Source organism: Rutidosis leptorrhynchoides, chromosome 10 (assembly GCF_046630445.1).
Source record: "Rutidosis leptorrhynchoides isolate AG116_Rl617_1_P2 chromosome 10, CSIRO_AGI_Rlap_v1, whole genome shotgun sequence".
NCBI lineage: Eukaryota > Viridiplantae > Streptophyta > Magnoliopsida > Asterales > Asteraceae > Rutidosis > Rutidosis leptorrhynchoides.
The window spans coordinates 77489338-77508655 of record NC_092342.1 but is presented as its reverse complement, the minus strand read 5'-3'; the positions used below and the strand labels follow the sequence as shown (position 1 = coordinate 77508655).

The 19318-nt window shown below is 35.4% G+C and overlaps 1 long non-coding RNA gene across 1 annotated transcript; it reads left to right on the top strand.

The window, feature by feature from the left end:
- The first annotated feature begins 16153 nt into the window (after positions 1-16153).
- LOC139872965 (uncharacterized) lies at positions 16154-18041 on the top strand. Its single transcript, XR_011767220.1, has 3 exons — positions 16154-16334; positions 17098-17153; positions 17675-18041. It is a non-coding gene; the product is annotated as an uncharacterized lncRNA (long non-coding RNA).
- The last annotated feature ends 1277 nt before the right edge of the window (positions 18042-19318 follow it).

Below are 19318 nucleotides of genomic sequence, written 5' to 3'. Positions count from 1 at the left end.
ATTCCGAGGATGAAATCTTCTTAAGGGGGGTAGATTTGTAACAACCTCGAATCGAGCCTAGCGGTAAATGACTTTTTACCCTTAGTTAGTATTAAATTATTAATATTAGTGATTTTAATAATTATGGGTTAATAATTATTTGGTTGTTCAGTTATGTGTGCTTTGTGACAAGGGTCACATAACAGGTTTCGTTATGTGAATTGGACCTCGTTAGGGCCACCTAATGAGGTACATTGTGTTTTAGATAACTGGCAAATACCCGTGTGTTAGACGGAAGATGTTTCCTCATAGTGAAGAAACCCCTAATTGATATATATGCTCAGTACGTTCTTCCCTTTCCACTTTTAGTAACTTAAAAACCCTAAAAAAACTATTGCTTCTCAAATTCATAAAATCAAAAGTGCAAGATCAAAGCTTGTGATTTCGTTTATAAGATTCAATTGTTTTCAAGGATCAAAACAAGGTAAACATCATTGAATTTGGTGGATTTAAAGTGGGTTTTGGGTTAAAATGGGTTTTGATAATTTTTGAGTTTGTCTTGATTATATGTGTTTGTTATACTTGATTTATGTTAGAAATAGTTTATATATGTGTTATGTGATTTTATTGAGTCTTTGGATCGACCAAAACATGCAAAAATCGAGTTTTGGGTGCTAAAAATGTCAAAACAGCGAGCTGGAACTGATATTCAGCACCCATACTTTTGACAGCTCAACCACGTGGTTGAGCACACTTTTGAGGGCTCAACCATGAGGTTGAGGGCTCAACCGTACGTGTGAGGCCTCAGCCACGTGGTTGAGCAGTTGTCAGCTTTTGGTAAAATTGAAAAGGGTGTAACTTTCAAACCGTAACTCCGTTTTCGACGAGTAAACTATCGTTGGAATCATCTTGAGATTTACTTATCAATGATAAGGTTTTAAAACACTAAATTAAACTTTAAGTTGGGTGGAAAAAGCTCGAATAACAGTTATGCTGCTGTTCTTGCTCAACCGTGCGAGTGAAGCACTCACCCGTACGGGTGAAGTGTCCAACCGTGCGTGTAAGCTACTAAATTGTGCGAGTGGACTTTAAAGTCACTCATAGGAGTATGTTTTCAGTCATTCGAGTGAGGATACTCATCCGTACGAGTGAGCTAGTCAGTCGCATGTGATGACCCAAAAAATTTTGACTTATTTAAACCAGTTCTCTATACGATTTATTATTTTGACACGTTAAACAAAGTCTGTTAGATTGAGTCTCAAAATTTTAGAACTGTTTCATATATACAATTACCTTTGATTACTCTCGACGATTCATGAACAATTATATGTATGTATATATATATATATATATATATATATATATATATATATATATATATATATATATATATATATATGTACAAGTAAAAAATGACTTTCCTACGGTAAAACACTATTTGCTACAGTAAAAATGACTTTGCTACAGTAAAACACTATTTGCTATAGTGAAACCGTACTTTGCTACAGTAGCTACAGTGAAAACGACTTTGCTATATTGAATTGCTACAACAAACACTATTTGCTACATTAAACACTATTTGCTACAGTACACACACTATTTGCTACAGTAAACACTATTTGATGTTGACGAACTAGAAAACAAGCAGAAATAAGCTGTCCAGCCTAGCCATGCGATCGCATGGCAAAAGCACTGAAAACCCATGCGATCGCATGGGGACCAAAATTAGGAAAAATGCCTATAAAAGGCAGTTTACTCGACGAAGTATTCAAACATTTTTTTTATCTCTATATTTATATTTATATTACAATTATAATTTTAAATTTAAGTTTAATAATAATAAGGTATATTCGAGGGTGTTTTTAATTCGGGTTTCAAACCGCTTTAAGCTAAGGAAATATTGGGTATTGTTCGGGGTATTGTTCTTGAATCCAAGACCAACCATACAGTCATCCACTATCTTTACGTCTACGTAATTTGCCTACAATATTGAACCTCAATATTGAACGGTGAGTTTATAGTCTCCCTTTTTAAATACTTTAAATATTTTTGGGCTGAGAATACATGCAATTTATTTTAAACCCATTAAGACACAAGTACATACTAAATTCTACACTGAGTTAAACCGAAAATCCCTTAGCTTTGGTAACTAGTAGCTGCCAGTACATAGGATATGGACTGGTGGGCGCGAATAATTGTATATGGATCCATAGGGCTTGACATCCCCGTCCGAGCTAGAGCGCTAGCCTTTTAACGGACGTATGTTATTTGAGTTTATGACACGTTGGTTTGCGTGTATTAAAACGAATGGGGTAATTATCATTATAACGTTAAGTTTAGTTACCAGGGTGCTCTGTTACGTAGAATCTATTGATAAAGTTTTGATGAAATCTCGTGGTCTATCTTTATATACTTATGACTCGAGCAATTAAACCTATATCTCACCAACATTCGTGTTGACTTTTTAGCATGTTTTATTCTCAGGTCCTTAGACTGCTTCCGTTGTGATGTGCTTGTTGCCTGCATGGAGTCTCTCATGCTTTGTACAAAGTTTATTGCATTCAAAATAAAACGGCGTTGTGTAATAAATAATTGGACTGTGATGTCAACCTGTAAATTAAAGACTTATGTATTTTGGGGTTTTGCTTATACCTAAGCACTCGCCCACATGTTTATAACTTTCTATGTTTAGAAAGTCACTTATTTTAATGAATGCAATATTTTATCAAAACGTATCATATAGAGGTCAAAATCTCACTGTGGAATCAATGATTAACGTGCCGCGTCAATAGCAATTTTGACGGGTCGTTACATCGCACGAGTGATACCCCACCCGTGCGAGTGACAGTGTTTGTATGTTTGGGACAACTGCTATTCTAACTCATTTAATGTATTGATGTGTTTATTCCTTCTGATGTGTAATTTGATTGAAATGGTTACTAACTAGAGAAATGATATTCTCAGGTGATAAAGGAAAAGGTGAAGGCTCAGTGAAATAAGACTACTGAGTTCTTGTATTTCCAGGTGAGTGGGACTATCCTAATGTTTATAAGTATTTAGTAACGGGTTATGCTACTATTATCTTGGCTTACTCACCTGAATACTTAGTATATGATATATTTTGCTATATTCTGTGACTTGTTGTGGCCACCCTGGATGCCGACTACGGGTTAGTAGTCTGGTAGCGATATTGCCGATTGCGGGTTTTGTAGCGGCAACTGGCTTACATGTGGGGCAGCTATGATTTTGTAGCTATGCCAAATTTGTAAGTTGGGCAAGAGGCAGGAATGAGTCTTTCTGGTTCAGGAATTACTATTTGCGTAGTATAGTTGAATGATGTACCCCCTGCATCTGGATACTATGCGAGGGAGACAGTAATCGGATTTATGGGTATACTTCAGCTTGATCAATTGGAGTTAAGGGCCCGACCAGGCCGTCGATCCTCTAGTTTTCAAGACCTTGTTTGTGTATTGGCTAGCTTGATGATATATGCTTATACCTGTTAGGACTGTGCCATTCACTTAGCCTTGTGCTAACCCCTCACTTCCTCCCCTGCAGGTAGACTTGTATGCTAGGGTTTTGGGAGGAGCTTGCTGTTTTGATGGATATGTTTGAAGAACAAACTCTGATGTCTTTTGTATAACAAAATAATAGTTGTTTAACGTAACTCCTGATAAATTATAATAATCGTGTGGTATTGTAAAACTTAAGTATTATATGTATAAAGTTTCCGCTGTGTATTTAAAAAAAAAATGGACGATGTTACAATATTGAAACGGGATGACCAAAGGTTTTGGTTGGATATTCCAAAGTGTTTGAAATATGCAGGCGGGATAGAGATTCTCTCACTAAGGAGATTGGTTGACGAAGGGTGTCAGATAGAACACGTTCGACCAGTGCTCAGGGTTTTGGGTGATGTTTGGTTCAACAAACGAGTTTTTTTTCTTCGGGGTTACCAATTAGGTGTTCTTAGGTGATTGATGGAGTGGATAATCTTGTAAGTCCTGGAACTTGAAGCTTTCAAGATATTGTTGAGAGTGTCGGGAACTCGGAGTTTGGGAACTGACAGAAGTATCGGGTAAGTGGGAGTTGGACGACTAGTGGAAGTTGTAGAGATGGTTGTACGATATGTTTATCTGGTTTTCACAGTGTTAGTGCGTCAATTCCGACTAGATACTCGGGTACTTGTTTTACCCTCCAATGGCAAAGAAATATGCAACTGATCGGGTGGTACGAAACATATTCTTCTCGGGTCGCAGCAGTTTATATTCTTACTCGTACAGTGGGAGCGTGCTTGAGATTGAGAAGATGGGTTCGTGAAATTCATAGATATGAGGATCAGTGTACCAGCGTGAAAGCGGAAATTGAAATTGTAGATTTCGAGGTTGTGACTGCGTTCTCACTGGAGCCTTGATGAATAGTCTACAAGGGCGTTTGTCAGATTTTCTGATTGTTGGGAAAGAATATCAGTGATAAACGGAAATTCTGTATGAGGGTGATCATTGACATGTCGGTGATGGGGTTGGGCGTGTCTAGAGTGATGAGTTGAGGCGATTTTGTCTCCTATTTAAAATCCTGTGATTGAAGTCTCGCACACTTCAATGGTGGCGCAGAAATCAAGAGATGACCCAAGCTAGCAACGAAGATCAGATTATTACTCGGGTATTTGAGTGTCGAAAGTCTTCCTTCCCATGGCGTGAAAGTGCGGCGTGTCCCGGGTGTTTATTCGGTGGTGTTCAAATGGAGTTCCATAATCGGGTGATCTAGAGTTGTTGTGGGTGTCTAACACAATTGACAGGTGAAGTTGATTACGTTTTGGAAAGTGTAGTTGAAGTACTCTTTATCGAAAGCTGCTAACTTGTTGGTTAGAATGTGCGTGTCCCAAGAAGCTTTCTTGGCGGTATAGATGGGTAGGTTCAATGAAGTCTAGACAGATAATCTGGTATGGGTTGTTTAGATCATCCTTCAAGTGGTAGATTGTTGGATGTGTGAAGAATATCAAAACAACAAGAAAAAGAAGAAGAAAAAAAAGTCTGACTCGAAATCATGCCTTAAGGCGCTGCGCGGCCCATTTAGGCGCGACGCGGCCCAAGCCTGACGGGTGTTTTCTTGTTCCCAAAGTTATTTCCATGTTTAGTTTTGCCTATATAAACATCTCATTGTAACATGTAAATGTGTGCACGAAATTAATAAGAAAAATTCTCTGGTTTGCGCCCGTGGAGTAAACCCTTCTCCGTATTTGGAGTTGGGATATAACCACGTTAAATCCCTGTGTCGTTTATGCTTTATTTATCGTATCGCTTATTCGTTTGTTGTATTTGGGGTTATGTGATTAGGCTAAATCACATGTTCTTGTTAGGGTCCACTACCGAATTCCTAACAATTGCAACTATATTTAGTTAAACATTTTTTTGCAGTTTGGTGACTGTTTGTAACGAATTTTACATATTTATATAGTAGATATAGTAAATATAGTAAAATTAGGTGTAGTGGAGGTTTAGTTGGCGACGTTGAAATATTTACTTAGTAGATTTAAGGACCGTATCCTTTTCCATTGTGAGATCACATTATGTAATGTTAGAGAAATAAGAAAGCATCTAGGAATTTTCCATTTTTCGCTAATTTTTCAGCCAGTCCACCGAATCATTAGCACCTAAAAGGACGTGGTAACAAAATTCAGTTAGTTACCATTAAACCTTAGCCTAGTAAAAACCTATTTATACCAAATTCCGTTTTTACCCTCATTTTTTAATATTTTGGATTTCCCGATTTCTCTTAGAAACTGTAATTTTGTTTCAAGGCATTTAGTAAGACGTTTGATTTTGGACGTTTATAATGATTGAATGTATATATAAGTTTTGCTTTATGTAATTTGGTGCATAAGCATTTGGTATCTGAACAAGTAGTTTCCTATGGGTGCTTGTCACCTAACAACATATGGTCTTTTGGTGTAGGATAGTTTTTCGAAAGTTCTATATGATCAAAAGAAAAGTCGGCACGAAATTACGTAGATTTTTGAAATCTATTTAAGGTTCAGATAATTAGGCTCGATGGGTGTTTCATCACATAGCCACCTAGGATCGTTTAGTATGGGATTGATTGGTCGAAAGTTTGTTACACGAACTCTAGAAGTGCTCTAAAATAATACTTATTTGAAGTGGAAAGAAAATAAATCATTTAAAAATGTTAGTATAAATCCGATTGAGGATTTGGAAATCCGACCTGAACCCATGCTTATTCTTGTGTAACTCTAAGCAATTATTTGAATTATTTATTTATTTTTTTTGGAAATTTAAACATCAACTTTTAGCCAATTTTTGTCGAGTCTTTAGTTAACCATTTTTTAAACCTTAATGCATTCTCACCCTACCGCATTCCTTAGAATCTAAGTTTGATGCTCGATCTTGGTATAAAATTGTCCTTTGCTGTAAGTTTAAAATAAAATAATCGTTCTTGACTTAGGATTGAGTTGATAGTAATTTTATTACTTTTTATGTTAGAATTTCTCTTGAACTTGACCCGACCACATAGGGAGGAATGACCATCGAGTTTTGACTATTGGACACATACATCTTGTACAAATTTTCTAAAATATAAATGTCGAAATTTTAAATGTTAGTGTTAGATTTGTTTGAGGACAAACCAAGTTTAAGTGTGGGGGTTTTGATACTGTCCAAATTATACATGTTTTCGCTACACTTCTGAGGCAGTATCTTTTCATTTTAAACTACATTTGTAACCCTTGTCATGCTTTTTTATTACTAAAACATATAAATGGTTAACTGATGGTCCCGAAATAGCAATATGAGTATTGTAGAAAGGGGGGAGCGGGTGAATACAATTCTTTTCGTTTAAACAGATAATTAAACAGTTAAATATATTTAAACAAATAATTAAATAAGGGTCATGGGTAATTTTCAACTTTATTATTTTATTGATATGAATTTCAATGAATTATAACTATTCAATGGCGGAACAAATAGTTGGTTTACGGATAAAAACTAAAATAGCTAGAGAGGATATCTTAAGCTTTTACAAAGTTTGGACTATATTTAATTAAATCTCACACCATAAAATATTACAATAGTGGAGATATCTATTTATAGGATTTCTATTAACCAGGTAATAGATCTATTGTCCATTAGTACATAGGATGTCTGTACTTGTGAAGACAACATCATCAGAGAGCTTGCTCTCTTTCTTTCCTTTTTAATGGCTATTTGTAGGAACACCCCAAATTGGTTTGACCATACTATCTGAATTAACAAATAGAATGTTGGGTTCCATAAGCTTTGACAAAGTAATAACCCATGTCTGCACATGCTTTAAACTTCGACATTCTCACGTGGTCTTGTAAGGTCACTTGTCAGCCGCCGACGCATGTCCTTTTCTGTTCAACTTTGTCTTCGTCTTCTGTTGAATAGTACAATTGATGTAGACCACATCGAAAAATATTATGCTTGTAATGGAGCACAATTTCCTAAGTGTTGTATGCTGCTACAAGCCATGCTGGTTCTTCTACTGATTCACTTGATCTTTTTAATTTGTCGGGCACAGATCCTGTGCTGGTTGAAGAACACTGTCAATCTTGTGCTGATAGACCAGACATCATACTGGGACACTTGACACAACAACAAATGCTGTCTAAACATAAATAAACCTATGATGGCCGAACATAACATTTTAGTATATATAATGTTTTTTTGTCATAATTAAATCCTTAATCATTTTTGGGGACTCAACAATTACTTGTGTCTTTTGTTGAGAATTTGTCAATAAAAGGTTAAGAAGGCTTAGAAAATATAAAAAATGATAATAAAAAGTAGTACAAGGTCAAGACATCAGCCATCAGCTGAAGCCGGCTCAACTGATTTCACAGCCTCAGTCCTAAGCCAGCTTTGTTCCCACCCGAGTTTGAAGTCCAACTACAGACTGAACTGGTCCTAGCGAGCGGCTCATACTGGAAACAGATGAAGCGCCTGACCACATTAAAAGAATCAATGATCCTCCCTCCCAACCTCCGGCTAGCCCAAGTCCAACCACCGACTCTGTAGTCAATTTTAATGAAAATATCGTAACTGAAGGCCTCAGCTGCCGGCCAAGCCCACGCCAGTTACCAGCTAGAAGGTGTATTCAAGATGAAATATGAAACTGCCACAAGAACCCTCCGGCTCAACTGAATCCGGCCGCCGACCAACTCATCAGCCGACGACTAAGCTAATATCAGCCATCAACTAGGCTTCAAGCCTATAAATAGTGGATGAATTCCAACATTTTAAGAGACACTCGAGAACATCCACTAGTATAGTTGGGAATTTAAAGCATTCAAATTCAAGTTGGGAATTTAATTTAGTTTAAAGACTTACAAGGCTATTGTCCTAAGCTTCCAACGATTGTAACCTTCTAAAATTTATCTATTAGGTTCATCTTTTCATTCCATTAGCAAAGTATTACCTCTGTCACATTACAAGTGTTCATTTACTTTTTGTACACAGTTTTAAGAAATCTCACTAACTCATTCTCCACAAATCAAATATCTTCTCTCTCCAGAATAACTACTTCCAATCGGTTGAAATACAATGTGAATACTTAAAATGGAACATCTCAAAATAGTAATATGGACCTTGTGGTGGGACAGAAGGAGTATATCTTTACTTTTACCATTTTATCCTTAGTTATGTATTTCTTTATGGCTTTCATAGGGTAAAATCACTTAGTGTTTGTTTAGACAAATGAACCCTGATAATCGGACAAAAATGGTTTTCTGATCACTTTCTGCTGCCTGCTGTGTTCTACTCAAATGCCAGTTAAGGATGGAACCAGCCGTCGACTGGATATGTGTCCAGTCTCTGGTTGGGCACTCCACATAAACCAGAAATCGACTTTAATAAAGTACCGTTTGACGGCTTGGTTAAACTCTTTTCCCTTAGGGCGACTAAGAATCGTCCTTAACAAATGGGATTAGCTAAAACGATTTTTACATGCTAATGGTTTAAATGGAAAATCTATCAATTTAACTCATTCCTACGTCTTCATACATCATTAAAAATGGTTTTGTTAAGAATTCTCTAATAAATATTTATGATAAAACCTGTTTGTCTAAAATCTAATTGTGTCCACATAGTGATGAGAGCTTGACTAATACTTAAGTTAGGACTGTTTAACCACGACAATTTTCATAATGTCGTAGTAATGTTTTATTTGAGTGTTAAACATGAGCACCATGGTCGTTAATCGCTCTACTGGCAAAGTGTACCTAATTTTCACTTAAGTGCCACTAAGGTTAAAATGTATGATTACATTATGTGACTTAATCCAGTGGTTCCAAAGGCAAAGACTCTACTCCTAAGTTGGCGTAGTACTTCTTGATTCTTCCATTGTTGGAATACTTGGGGTTTGGATTGAAGTTGGTTTTGAGTCTATGGTATTCATCTGTTTAGCCTCCTCTATGCGGGGGTTTTGAACCATGTTGCTAGGCAAGCTACCTCTGGTCCTAGTGTCAAGGCATTGAGCCAATTGACCTATTTGCATTTGTAGATTCTTAAGCGCGGCCAGTTGGTTCCTTAACATAATGTCAGTGTGATCTTTTCTGGATGTGGTCTTTTGGTTCATATTACAATGAACTTGTATGAATTGTTGGAGTATTTCTTCGATTCCAACACGACTTGTTGTTTTTTCAACGGGTTCAATAGCCTGATTAGTGTCAGCTGACGGTCCAGTCAAAGGAAGGGTTTGATTGTATGGTAATTGAGATTGTCGAGGGTAATAAGGATATTGTGGTTGATAATGTTGTTGATACGAAGGTTAATTAGTTCTCGGTGGGAAATGAGTACCTCTTGATTGAAATCCAGGGTTTGAGTTTTGTTTACGAGTAGCATATTGAGCAAAATAGACAGATTCATTAGGTTCCTCGTACTCAAAACTATATTCTCCAATTGGGATAGGGTTGGGGCTAGTACTGGTAGGACATGATTGTAATTGGTGTACTTATTGAGGTTGCTTCTTCAATTCCCCAATCTGTTTTGCAATCGTTTCAATTTCTCTCAAGTTCTGCGAAAATAATGATCCAGTCATACCTGTCTCCAAGAAAATAGGAGGAAGTTTTGATGTTGGACTAATTATTGCTCCATGTTCCACCTTAATTGCCCATGATCCGATTTGTGTAGGATTGTGGAGATTTCTCATTTACATTTTTCTGTTATATATGTAAAGTGTATTTGAGGGAGGGGATAACTCTATTCTTACATACATGTAATACTAGAGAGATAAGCAATAAAAGCATATCATTCTCCAAATTGTTTGTGTGTTTTACTTTATTTTTAAAATTACTTACACAGAATCGATTAGGAACAATTACAATAACAATCTTTACGAGTCTCGTTGCATCTATGAGATTCGTAACAGATCAAATGTATCATAGCGTTCATTTCTACCTGTGAATGGTGAAAACAAAATCCACATACAAATACTCCAGTGAACCATTATTAGAATTGATGCAAAACCGAAGAGTTCCAATTAGCAAACCGGAGAAGGAGACAATGGAAGGAGGCGAAGAAACACCTGCGGGGTTAAAGGAACTTTCCGTCTCACTGCTTAACTTGAGTTCGTGTTGACATGTATTCAGACTCAAACCAAACCCAAGGCTCGAGAAACACCAACGAAACCGAGGGTGGAAGAAAGATCAAATTATCAGTCCGATATTGAAAACGAAACAGAAGGTGAGATGAGTTCATGAAGGAGAAAAGAATCAAGCAAACCTTTCAAAGTTGAGGTAAAAATTAATATTCCCGGATATGTTGGAGCCGTCGATGCTGAAAAACTGGACTCGTGGATTGATCAAATCAAAAAATTATGGTTTCAAGAGTTCCGAGAAGGTTGCGTTCACCTTGTTGAAATTGACGAGTCATGCATTGGCATGGTGGAATTCATACATGAAGACGCAATCACAAGAGGAGATTAGATGGACAGAGTTTACTCGTGTAGCGGATTCTATCTGATGGGCTATTTGCAAGATAGGTGGACATGCCGGCATAACTTGCGACAACATTATAGCCAGTGTGTCCAAGAATATAACACAAAATTTTAAAGGCTTGCAGTCTCACTTGGTATAGACATTGATAGTGAAGAAACCTTTACCAAGTATGTTGCAAGATTAAACCGACAGATTCAGAATGAGCTACAGTTATATTGTAGTGACCCGAACTTTTCCATGTTTATATATATTAATTGAGATTGATATTTACATGATTAAATGTTTCCAACATGTTAAACAATCAAACTTGTTAAGACTTGATTAATTGAAATATGTTTCATATAGACAATTGACCACCCAAGTTGACCGGTGATTCACGAACGTTAAAACTTGTAAAAACTATACAATGACATATATATGGTTATATATATAGTTAACATGTTTTTATTATAAGTATGTATCTCATTAGGTATTTTAACAATGAGTTATATACATAAAAATGAGACTATTAATTTAAGAAACTCGAAAACGATATATATAACGATTATCGTTATAACAACGTCTTACTAGGTACATATGAATCATATTAAGATATTGATACACTTGGTTAATTATGTTAAATGATAAGTAAATATATTATTAAGTGTATTAACAATGAAATACATATGTAAAAATAAGACTACTAACTTAATGATTTCGAAACGAGACATATATGTAACGATTATCGTTGTAACGACATTTAACTGTATATACATCATACTAAGATATATTATATATCATAATATCATGATAATATAATAATTTAACATCTCATTTGTTACAATAAATAATGGGTTAACAACATTCAACAAGATCGTTAACCTAAAGGTTTCAAAACAACATTTACATGTAACGACTAACGATGACTTAACGACTCAGTTAAAATGTATATACATGTAGTGTTTTAATATGTATTTATACACTTTTGAAAGACTTCAATACACTTATCAAAATACTTCTACTTAACAAAAATTCTTACAATTACATCCTCATTCAGTTTCATCAACAATTCTACTCGTATGCACCCGTATTCATACTCGTACAATACACAGCTTTTAGATGTATGTACTATTGGTATATACACTCCAATGATCAGCTCTTAGCAGCCCATGTGAGTCACCTAACACATGTGGGAACCATCATTTGGCAACTAGCATGAAATATCTCATAAAATTACAAAAATATGAGTAATCATTCATGACTTATTTACATGAAAACAAAATTACATATCCTTTATATCTAATCCATACACCAACGACCAAAAACACCTACAAACACTTTCATTCTTCAATTTTCTTCATCTTATTGATCTCTCTCAAGTTCTATCTTCAAGTTCTACGTGTTCTTCGTAAATTCCAAAAGTTCTAGTTTCATAAAATCAAGAATACTTTCAAGTTTGCTAGCTCACTTTCAATCTTGTAAGGTGATCATACAACCTCAAGAAATCTTTGTTTCTTACAGTAGGTTATCATTCTAATACAAGGTAATAATCATATTCAAACTTTGGTTCAATTTCTATAACTATAACAATCTTATTTCAAGTGATGATCTTACTTGAACTTGTTTTCGTGTCATGATTCTGCTTCAAGAACTTCGAGCCATCCAAGGATCCATTGAAGCTAGATCCATTTTTCTCTTTTCCAGTAGGTTTATCCAAGGAAATTAAGATAGTAATGATGTTCATAACATCATTCGATTCATACATATAAAGCTATCTTATTCGAAGGTTTAAACTTGTAATCACTAGAACATAGTTTAGTTAATTCTAAACTTGTTCGCAAACAAAAGTAAATCCTTCTAACTTGACTTTTAAAATCAACTAAACACATGTTCTATATCTATATGATATGCTAACTTAATGATTTAAAACCTGGAAACACGAAAAACACCGTAAAACCGGATTTACGCCGTCGTAGTAACACCGCGGGCTGTTTTGGGTTAGTTAATTAAAAACTATGATAAACTTTGATTTAAAAGTTGTTATTCTGAGAAAATGATTTTTATTATGAACATGAAACTATATCCAAAAATTATGGTTAAACTCAAAGTGGAAGTATGTTTTCTAAAATGGTCATCTAGACGTCGTTCTTTCGACTGAAATGACTACCTTTACAAAAACGACTTGTAACTTATTTTTCCGACTATAAACCTATACTTTTTCTGTTTAGATTCATAAAATAGAGTTCAATATGAAACCATAGCAATTTGATTCACTCAAAACGGATTTAAAATGAAGAAGTTATGGGTAAAACAAGATTGGATAATTTTTCACATTTTAGCTACGTGAAAATTGGTAACAAATCTATTCCAACCATAACTTAATCAACTTGTATTGTATATTTTGTAATCTTGAGATACCATAGACACGTATACAATGTTTCGACCTATCACGTCGACACATCTATATATATTTCGGAACAACCATAGACACTCTATATGTGAATGTTGGAGTTAGCTATACAGGGTTGAGGTTGATTCCAAAATATATATAGTTTGAGTTGTGATCAATACTGAGATACATATACACTGGGTCGTGGATTGATTCAAGATAATATTTATCGATTTATTTCTGTACATCTAACTGTGGACAACTAGTTGTAGGTTACTAACGAGGACAGCTGACTTAATAAACTTAAAACATCAAAATATATTAAAAGTGTTGTAAATATATTTTGAACATACTTTGATATATATGTATATATTGTTATAGGTTCGTGAATCAACCAGTGGCCAAGTCTTACTTTCCGACGAAGTAAAAATCTGTGAAGGTGAGTTATAGTCCCACTTTTAAAATCTAATATTTTTGGGATGAGAATACATGCAGGTTTTATAAATGATTTACAAAACAAACACAAGTACGTGAAACTACATTCTATGGTTGAATTATCGAAATCGAATATGCCCCTTTTTATTAAGTCTGGTAATCTAAGAATTAGGGAACAGACACCCTAATTGACGCGAATCCTAAAGATAGATCTATTGGGCCTAACAAACCCCATCCAAAGTACCGGATGCTTTAGTACTTCGAAATTTATATCATATCCGAAGGGTGTCCCGGAATGATGGGGATATTCTTATATATGCATCTTGTTATTGTCGGTTACCAGGTGTTCACCATATGAATGATTTTTATCTCTATGTATGGGATGTGTATTGAAATATGAAATCTTGTGGTCTATTATTATGATTTGATATATATAGGTTAAACCTATAACTCACCAACATTTTTGTTGACGTTTTAAGCATGTTTATTCTCAGGTGATTATTAAGAGCTTCCGCTGTCGCATACTTAAATAAGGACGAGATTTGGAGTCCATGCTTGTATGATATTGTGTAAAAACTGCATTCAAGAAACTTATTTTGTTGTAACATATTTGTATTGTAAACCATTATGTAATGGTCGTGTGTAAACAGGATATTTTAGATTATCATTATTTGATAATCTACGTAAAGCTTTTTAAACCTTTATTGATGAAATAAAGGTTATGGTTTGTTTTAAAATGAATGCAGTCTTTGAAAAACGTCTCATATAGAGGTCAAAACCTCGCAACGAAATCAATTAATATGGAACGTTTTTAATCAATAAGAACGGGACATTTCATATATGCCATTTCCAACGTGTCAAATGCAAGTGGCATTGCTATGGCTATTGAACAAAAAAATAAAATGGGTTCACATAGACAAGATGATCGTACAAAAGGTGAAGGTACAAGGCGTGGATAAAAAAAAGATAGAAAGAAGACAAAAATCAAGAAGTCTCAAAATGCATCTAAAAGCTGTGATCATTGCATGATAAAAAGATATACCAAGGAGGAGTGTTGGAAGGCCAATCCGTCATTACTTCCAAAGAAATATTCGAAGGAAAAGGGAAAACGTACAGCTACTACTTCTACGAATCAAGGAACCGTGGAACTAAAATCAGTTGAAGTCGTGGATGAGAGTTTGGCGTTGATGGCAGGAAGTCGGAAGGGGCTGGCTAAATCACCCGATGAAGAAGATGAAAAAGAGGAGTTGTTCTTATTAAAGATTCAAGTCAAAAAAGAGCTTATCAGGGCCATTATTGACATCGGTAGCCAAAAGAATTTAATATTGGCTAGTCTAGTGGAATGCTTGGGCTAGAAAATAACTCCACATCCACGATCGTATGAGTTGGGTTGGATACAAAAGGGGAAGGACACACATGTTAACCTCTAATGTAAGTTTTGATTTGCTATTACTAGTAAATACATGGATGAAATTACTTTGTGAAGTTGTATCCTTAGATATTTGTCAAGTTATATTTGTCAAGGACACACTAGTAAATACATGGATGAAATTACGTTCCCATGAAATTACTTGGGAACGTAATGCTGTTTATTAACGACGCGAACAAAAGTATCGATTTGAGAAAGACGGTAGTACATTTATTGTAAGGAATAGCAAGAAGTTACATGGTGTTGAAATGGTTACTGTTGGGCAGATTAAATGGATCATCAATACCTCCAAAAGTTTTGTGTTGTTCTTGTTAATGCCTAATAAACAAGAAACAAAGGTATTCACCCTTACACTTAACTCTCATAATGTTACTAATGAGGTTGAGAAACTTGTGCGAAGATATACATGACTATTTGATGAGGCCATACAGATAGCTCCTGAACGTGTTGTCAACCATGAAATTCAACTCGTTGCCGACTCAATACTGCTTAATATTGGAGCTTATCGAAATTTAGGCTTGGAAAATGATGAGATCAAGAAGCAAGTCGATGAATTGATCAAGGTAGGAGTTATCAAGCTGTAAGATCCCGAAATTTAGGGGTATTATTTTATTATATTTATATATATTAATATTAATAATACCAGAAGTGATCGGGATGTTTTGGGATGTTAATAAATGGATAAAAATATTATTTTTATAATAATATTAAAATTAGTGTGTCGGAAGTTAAAACCGTTAAGTAGTAGGACTTATCATTGAGTTCTAGTTAAAAAGGACCGGGAAAGTGATAAAATGAAAAGTGTGTTTTGTGAAGGAAATTTATGTAGAAAACCCCAATATAACTTTAATTAGTGAAGGGGACTTTTGTGCAAAAGCCCTAACTGTTGAGGACTAAAGATGTCATGTCTCAAATTTCAATTTAATGGCTGGAGATAAGGCTATCATTCTCATTTTAGACAAAAAAATTAAATTAGAAAAGAATTGGGAGTAAAATCGCGAGTAGCAGGAGAAGCAACAAGAAAAATTGGGGTTTTTAATTTTGAAGGATTAGGACTTGAGATCAAAGGCATGTGCAATTAAGGTGTTGATGGTCACTAGGAAGGTTTTTGTTGGAAGTCATCTCCATCTTCTTTATTCAACACTACTTTGGTAACGACCCTAACTTTGTAAGTTTATCAAGTGAGTTTTGGAATTAGGGTGATTTTGAATAAAGGTTTACTAGTGCATATAATGATATAGTGTATGTAATATTGATTTGATGATGATGATATGAAGTTGTTGACTTTATTCAAGTTTTAAAAAGGGTTTAATTGTGTCATAAAATGGATTTATGTCAAAATCCAAACCATATTAGGGTTGTTAGCAAGTGTAAGTAGGTTGGTTTATTGGGGATGTCTTTTGTGTTGATTTGGGTTGGATTTGGCTAAAAGATGATGAAACCCGTAACTAAGAAAAACTGCGCAAACATGATTTTGTAAATGTCATATCTTGTGAACCGTAACTCCGTTTAAGGCGTGTGAGCACTTTTCGAAAAGGTCTTTGAGAATCCTATCCAGTGAACAAGTTTTGAGCTGTTGATCAGGAAATTAACTGGGTCAAAAACTGTTGTAAGGTTGGGGCTGTCCGAACAGTCAAAATGTGTAAAAATTGTATAAAGTGTTACGGTTTGAGATTTTGGGTATGGTATTAGTTTCAATGATATTAGGATGTTATTTGGGCATGAATTACCAATTGTAGTGGTAATGGGTCAAGTCTCTCTTGAGTCAAATTGGTTGAAAGCTTAATTGGGTCGAAATTAAGCTAGCGGTCACTTTTGGTGTCTCGTGGCTTTATGAGCGGGTTTTGTGTTTATATGTGTGGTAATTAGCTAAATAGGATTATTTTTCTTATTATTTGTGATATAATGTAATAGGTGGATTACATTGGCGACTCGTGGAAATCGGATATTGTGTTGCTAGAGATTACAAGGTGAGTGGAATAATTGTATATGTATGTGTATGATTTATTTTCTTGTGTGTGGGGGTGGTTAGTGTATCCGTGCGTGAGGTTACACTATAGTGTTATCCGTGAGTGAGGATTACACTACCCTTTGTACGATGGGGCCACATTTGTGCCATGGTGTTGGTAGTTTTACTACTTCGTCGACAACATCATGACATGTGCGATGGGTGGGTTGTGGCCATTGACTCGGTCCACTAACTTCACCTTGGGAGTAGCGTTATATTTGCGCAGTATAACGTTATCGGGAAATGCGAGTACCGGTGGAAAATGCGAGTATCATTCCCGTGTTCTGTGAATATGGATCCATATTGCTATGTGTTGTTTATGTTTTGGCATATTACATGTTGACTATATGCTATTGGTGATGCTAGCCTTGTTATGCGTTGTATGTGTAAGTGATTGCAAGTAAGTGGATTATATATGTATATGTATAATTATTGCATTCACTAAGCTTTATGCTTACTTCCTCGTTGTTTACCTTTTTATAGGTACCTGTTGGATGTCTTGGAGATTTCTAGTAGCTAGTTTAGAATGCTAGGAGCTTACTTGAGCATGGCGGGATGGCTTGTGGCCTTTGGACTTGGGTAGGGGACTGGTAAAAACCATGGAATCATGCTCGGGATATCGGGTTGGGCTATTAAGTCAAAACCAGACGTTCTGTATATTTGGGTCGGGATTGTCACTTTATTTGTAATGGGTCGTTTGAACCCACTTTACGTTAATTATGATTAGATTGGACCGTTGAACCCAATTTGAAGTGATAAATATGTTTGAACAGGTTTGGGTCAATATTGACATGTATTGGGTCATTTTCCAACACTTAGTAAAATTTGGAATTTGTTTTGTTGCTGATTATTCACTGTTTTTAGATGCAGGTATACCTCGCGACGCACGGTATTTCTGCGTGGCTCCAGTATAGATAATGTTGTAACTTGTTGAAATTTTTTTTGCCGTTTTTCAAAAATGGGTCGAGGTCCTTTCAAGTGGTATTAGAGCATGGTCTAAGGGATCTAGGTGACTTTGAGATAGGCACCTAGACTTAGACTAGTTTGTATATGTGTTGTATGCGGGGACATGTAGAAATACGGGTCAGACCGGGAATAGTTAGTGCCTTAGTGTAGGTACACTAACTAGGATTTGAGATTATGTGGAGCCTTAATTGGTACTTGCTCTTGTGCTTTAGATAGATAGTTGCCTAAAATAAGTAGGTTGACTAGGAGATTGCTTTCGGTGTGGGATCCTTAAGTAGTAAGATGGCATGCGGTTGTGATATATATATATATATATATATATATATATATATATATATATATATATATATATATATATATATATATATATATATATATTATATTATATTATAAAATACGTTGAGTGAAGTTTTATAGGGTCGAATCTAATGGTAAGATTCGGTTACTTGGTGGTTTAGAATGATCAAGTTCATTGGCGGGGATTTGATTATTCGGGCGTACAAGGAGTTGTGGCGTGTCTTGATTTGTGTGAATGGCGCACTAGTTCGGGTAAAGTACTTTATATGGCCATGTGGAAATGGTAAGGTACACAATTGTATTAATGTCGGATCACCATTATTACAACTGTGTATTGACAACAAGCATGACATGTCGAGTACCGAACGAATGAACGTGACATGGTTTGGGTAGATTCGGGGGAGAATTAGGAGTTTTGTAATGGTTCCTGGGTTATGGATGTCACGGGTGATGTGCTTGTGGTCATATCGGGTCCGTTGTGGATCAGAGAGTGTTACACTAGATGTGGAGAGTAGGTGGACTCTCGAGATTGGTGCGTTCGTAGTCACCCTTATTAGTCCGTATATATCTCTTGATATTAGTCTGTACATATCTCTTCCATATTTGTTCTCATATGTATTTTTGATATAGCATTTATCATAATTAGTATAGCTCATATATCACTCCGTAAATCATGGATTACAGTTGTAACTCTTGTATTATTTATAGTCATTGTATGTAATGAGAAGGGGATCAAGAAACCATTTTAATTATATGGTAACAGAGCCATTTTCTCTCAATATCCCTCTCATATCTCCTTCATCTTCTACATTTTTTTCTGCATTCGTTCCTTAAATCTATACCTTCTTCATTCATTCACCTCTA